Source organism: Mesocricetus auratus, unplaced genomic scaffold (assembly GCF_017639785.1).
Source record: "Mesocricetus auratus isolate SY011 unplaced genomic scaffold, BCM_Maur_2.0 Super-Scaffold_100009, whole genome shotgun sequence".
In the NCBI taxonomy this organism is placed as follows: Eukaryota; Metazoa; Chordata; class Mammalia; order Rodentia; family Cricetidae; genus Mesocricetus; species Mesocricetus auratus.
In genome coordinates, this window is record NW_024429193.1 from 56604048 (window position 1) to 56610047 (window position 6000).

Here is a 6000-nt window from a genome sequence, read left to right on the forward strand (position 1 = left end):
TGGGTGAGTCACCCTCTCTATGCCTCCTACGTTAAGTGACAACTGCTACATCATTCTCTGCAGTGGCTCTGATGATGAATGGAAGAGCACTGGCTCTGCACAGTCTTTTAGATCCAGCGAGGGGAGAGCAAGCGCTTATGAATCACATGGCATTGATTATTAAGTTTTTCTTTACTTTGCATGTTTTTTAAATGTTTTTCTTTTCTTACTTTTTAAAAAGATTTATTTATTATGAATACAACATCCTGCCTCCATGTATATCTGCACACCAGAAGAGGGCACCAGATCTCATTATGGATGGTTGTGAGCCACCATGTGGTTGCTGGAAATTGAACTCAGGACCTCTGGAAGAGCAGTCAGTACTTTTAACCTCCGAGCCATCTCTCCAACCCCCTACTTTGTATGTTTCTATCTGTGAACCGACTGCAGTCAGTACACAATGCTGTCATAACACAAAAACATGGTGAAAGAAATTTGAAAGGTCAGGTATTCACATACTAACGTGTTGACCATTGGTGTTCTTGGGAGATTTTTAGACTACAAATATGTCCCACAACTAAGTTCATCTGAGACTCAGAAAGTTCACTTACGTTTTTGTTCTGGGTTCAAAATCCTGTTGGACTGTAAGTATATTTTTATTTAGAGAGGATATCTTTAAGCTATTGTCTTTTAGTGATAACAATTTATTTATGTTGATTAATTGATTTATTTTCATTGTTATTGGATACACTTTAAGTAGTTAAATGAACAAATGCAGGTAGAAGTCTCACTGGAAACCTCAGGAGAATCCAACATGCCAGCTGTGTGGTGGCATCCATTAAGTTGGGCAGGGGAATGGGGGAAATACTTTGAAAGCTATGACAGAAAAGGAGGATCTCAGTGCCCCAGCAAGAGTTGAGAAGATGAATTTCACAACCCTGTTAGAGCAGAAGCAGCCTCAGTTGGGTGCAGGATGACAGAAATTTTGTCTGCTCTACAAACAGGCAGGCATGTTCAATTCTTAACATCCTTTACCGCTTTTAATTTCCTCCCTTCCCTTTGCTTTCTTCTCCTTTCTTTTTATCCTTCCTTCCTTCCTTCTTTTCTTTCTTTTATTCATTCAGCAATCCTTTTTATCTCTGCCTTGTTTTTAATATTGTGGTAAACTCTAGGGATATAAAGTACTCCTCCAATAATGGTTGGGTCTGGTGGTAATGAACGCTAATTAGTAGATAATCACATTATGGTGTGGCCAATTCTTGATTCCAGCAAGAGGACCAATGATTCAGCTTAGACTATTTTGATGGAGAAGTGGGTGGTGAGACATACAGGGGGTAGCTTTAAAGAAAGAGTCTCAAGCTAAGTAGTGTATTCATCAGAGATAGCTGGAGAAGTGAAGGGGGACTTGCACAGCAGATTGAGACCTGTGTTTGAGGAAACACATGAAGTTTTCTGTAGCAGGGAAGCTGGGCATGAATGGAGGAGCAGAAAGTGGACCAAAGCCAGATTCCAGGGGGCTGGTGTGTTAAGGAGAGCTTGCACAAGCTTTCTGACTGACAAAGTGGCTTGTACAGAAAGATCACTGTAGTTCAATAGCTTCTAAGGTTTCCATTCATGGCTGGTTGGCTTATTCCCTTTGGGCCTGTGACAAGGCAGGAGCAACTGGTGGGCAAAGCTACCCACCTCCTTGATAGGAAGCAAAAGAAAGAGAGAAGAGGAAAGCAAGGGTACACAGTCTCCTTTGAGGGCACACCCTCAATGATGAGAAACTCTGCCTGGTCCTTGCTCATAATGTTTCCACTACCTCTGTGTAACTCTAAGTGTGAAAACGGCCCTTTAATGTTGGGACAGAGGCAGTTCACATATAAGCTAGAGCAGGGAAGAGCCCACATTCCAAAAAGCTATGGAACTATGTAGAACTTTTTACCCTTAAGAGGCATGAACGGGACCTGACTTCAGCCAACACCCTCATAACCATTTCTGTTTTACAAAGTGATTTCAATCAAGGGACTTTCACAAGCCCCATTTCTAAAGTCTATACTAGAACATGCCTTGCTGGGCACTGTAACACCTAGAGAACTTTACAGGACATCTACGTAGTCCTAGCATTTATAGTTCTAGGACAGATGGCTCCCAAAACAAAGAACCAGAAATGATGTTGACTGAGGAAGTCAGGGTGTCATGAAACTGTCCATCTGTGACACTTGGCATGTTGTCTCTTGAGTCTTGGATTATTCATTTCTGTGGCTGAATGAGTCGCTCTCACAAAACTGAACCAGGAGAGTGCTTATCTTCCTCTTTATTTATTCTCTTGTTTATTTTCACTTATTCATTTACTTTTTGAGACAGCACCTTGCTTTTGTGGCCTAGTCTGGCTTCAATGTAGTGATTCTCCTGCCTCAGCCTCCTGAGTGCTGGGATTACAAGGAGGCGCTACCATGGCTGGTTGGTGCTTGTCTCAGATAACCCCATCTCCTCTTCCCTGGCACCTTTCATCCCTCCCTTCTTTCTGTCTTGGTTTCCCATTTGAGCTGCAGGCTTTTGTATGCCAACCCTCTACCTCATGAAGCAGGGAGTGGGCTATCACCACTAAAGATGTGAGCAGTGAATGGGGAACCATTACATCGGGTCAAACACCTGGAGGTCCTGAACATGGCTGGGGACCAGGAGAGAGGTACTGGCATGACTTCTAGGGAGCCTGGCAAGTGTGTGCACAAAGCACTTCCGGGGCACGACCTCAGCACAAGACTTGAAGTGCTGTTGCCTGAATGCCTACACAGGTGTAGATCAAATTCAAGGCCTAAACCAAGGAAAGGTATAACCACATGTTCCCACGCGACGACTAGAACAGTAAAGGCCACTGCTGCAGGAAGTGTGAAGGCTAGAAGTGAGGATCCAGGGGAGAAAGAGAAGAAAGAAAAAGAGCTGCCAATGAAAAGAATGTATTAGAGGAAAACTATATTGTAATCCCTTCTGTTATAAGGGTGAGGGCACATTCATTTACCACTCAATGCCTGTAGAAATATCCCCCACTCCTTTTTTAAAACTTTCTATTTATTCTTTGTGTCTTTCACATCATGCATCTAGATTCCATTCATTTCTCTGTCTCTTCTATTTGCCCTCTGTTCTTATACCCCCAAAATAAAATAAGATTTAAGAGAAAAGAAAAACAGGAAAAATCTAATCATGGACACAATGAGTCACATAGCTTACAGTTTTTTTTTGTTTTACGAGACAGGGTTTCTCTGTATTGTTTTGGAGGCTGTCGGTCCAGCCTGGCCTCGAACTTACAGAGATCCACCTGCCTCTGCCTCCCAAGTGCTAGGATTAAAGGCGTGTGCTACCACCGCCCCACAGTTTACAGTTTTCTTTTATGATTTACATAATTTTTATTTTTAAATTAAAATTTAAATTAGAAACAAGGTTGCTTCACATGTCAATCCCAGGTCCCTCTCCCTTTCCTTCCCCTCCTCCCATGCTCTCTCACTAACCCCCCCATACTCCCTCCTTTCCCTAGGGAGGGTGAGACCCTACATGAGAGTGTCCATAGTCTGTCATTTCATTCAGGGTAGGGCCTAGGCCCTCCCCCAAGAGTCCAGAGTGAGAGTGCATCTCTCATTGTGGGCCAGGCACCCAAAGTTCATTTGTATGCCAGGTATTAATCCTGATGTACTACCCAAGGCCCAATAGATTGCCTAGGCCTCCTCACTGACACCCACATTCAGGGGGTTTTGATCTGTCCCATGCTGGATTCCCATCCATCAGTCTTGGGATTTAAGAGCTACTCCTTGTTCAGGTCAGCTGTTTCTGGGGGTTAAACCAGCCCAGTCTTAACCCATTTGCTCATCAGTCCTCCTTGTCACTGGGTTCCTTGAGTTCAGCTCAGTGTTTAGCTGTGGGTGTCTGCCTCTGCTTCCATCAGTCATTGGATGAAGGTTCTGTTTCTCAGACTCTCTGGTCAAGGGATTGTAGGCTGGCACTCCCCTAATCTATGTCTAAAATCCATATATGAGAGAGTACCTACCATGTTTGTCTTTTTGTGACTGGGTTACCTCACTCAGGATGGTTTCTTCTAGTGCCATCCATTTGCCTGCAAATTTCAGGATTCCATTGGGTTTTTTTTCCTGCTGAATAGTACTCCATTGTGTAAATGTACCACATTTTCTCTATCCACTCTTCAGTTGAGGGGCATCTAGGTTGCTTCCAGGTTCTGGCTATTACAGACAATGCTGCACAGCTTACACTTTTATCCATATATCTGTACTTGAGAGTGTTCATTGCAAAGAATTATTGACCTGGTTCGAGGCCTCTGGTTTCTGCTACACTATTGGTGCTGGGCCCTTTCTAGGACTCCTATTGGATATCTTGTTGTTGCCATGTATTGTCTGCCCAGCACTCCAAGGCCCTAGGTAGGCTTGTGTTTCCTCAGAGAACTGGGGTGCACAATCCCAGGCCTGCGTGTAGGTCTCCTTGCCCCATTCAGTCTGCCGTTGCTCTGGACAGGACCATGTTCCCATGGAAGTGTTCCTAACCACACATTTTCCATGCCTGCTGCCATCCTTTACGTTACTTGAAGGAAACCTCACTCCCATCCTGCATGTTGCCGACTCAGAGTAGATCTCCTAGCAACATGATAGCAGGGAAGTCTTAAGAGATTTGACTTAGTGTTTGCATCTACACCTGGGTGTGTGGAACGGCTGAGAGCCTGGATGACTATTTTGGTGAAGAGACAGTTTTGAAAATCCAGAGCCATGGGTAGCTTTAACCTATTGGGATGTAGTATCAGTCTGCATTGCTTTCTGAAATTCTTGGAGACTGGTGGTTTCCAAACAAACAAAAATATGCTCTAAAACTTAAAACAAGAATAAAATGTGCCTGCTGTAGTTGCAAGTCCGGGCCTGCCCACTAGCTGCTCCAAAGTTGCAGAAGGTTAAATAATGACAGCATACGCGAGGAAAGGGAAAGTTGTTCACCTGTCCATCTTTACTTATAGAAAATGCTAGTACTTTGCATCACTGAGCTTGTACTCTTTGTAAACCTGTCTTCACACATTAACAAAGTGCTTGAATTCAGTTGCAGGAGGAAGAAGAAACCATTCTAGGCAAAGGAAGCAGACTTTTCAAAGGTACCGTGTGGGAGCTTTATTTCTGTTTCTGAATTGTGATGTGGAGCAGATGAGAGCCAGAGAGGTAAAAAGGGCCCACTCAGCTCGTGGAGGGGCTTATGGATTCTTACAGTGTGTTTAAACGTTTTTCTTAATGGGTCTTCATTGGGGAAGTATACTGAAAGATGCTTTTTCGCTCGCGCGCGTGTAGGTAGGTGCGCATGCACGTGTATAGGTGTGTACATGTTCATGTAGAGACCCGAGGAAAACTTTGCGTTTTGTCCCCTAGGAGTTGTCTAGTTTGGCTTTTGAGACAGAGTCTCTTCCTGTCTGGAGCTCAGCCACTAGTCTAGACTGGTTCACCACTGAGCTTCTGGGATTCTCACATGTCTGCCTCCCAGAGGAAGTGCAAGCACTGCTACCATGACTAGTCGCTTTGTATGAACTCTGGTGATCCAGTTCAGGTCCTCATGCTTGCAAGACAGACATTCCACCTGAGATGTGCTGTTTAGAATATTCCTTTGGTGGCAGTAGAGAGATAGGAACAGGAAGTTAAACAGGAAAGAAAAGACTCACAGTAGAAGAACAGGCTCATATCGACAGATTAACAGCTTCTATAAATGAATACAGGGTAGAGATACTGAGATAGTGACTGAAAAATTGTGTGGAAAGAGAAATGTGGGGTCTGACCTGGAGAAAGTGAGTGTAATGGTCACTAGAGCATTTGATATACCATGAACAAGATTGAAAGGAGAGAATTCATTCAGGCTTTGTTCAGTGGAGAATGAGCTCAGAAGGGAAGATAGATGCCTAGAGAAATGGTTGCTATTTGAGTTGGCGATAATCAGAGAAACGGTTATATAGGAAAAGATATGGCAATCACCTATCTACTAGTGATAAAGAAAGCAATGATGGAG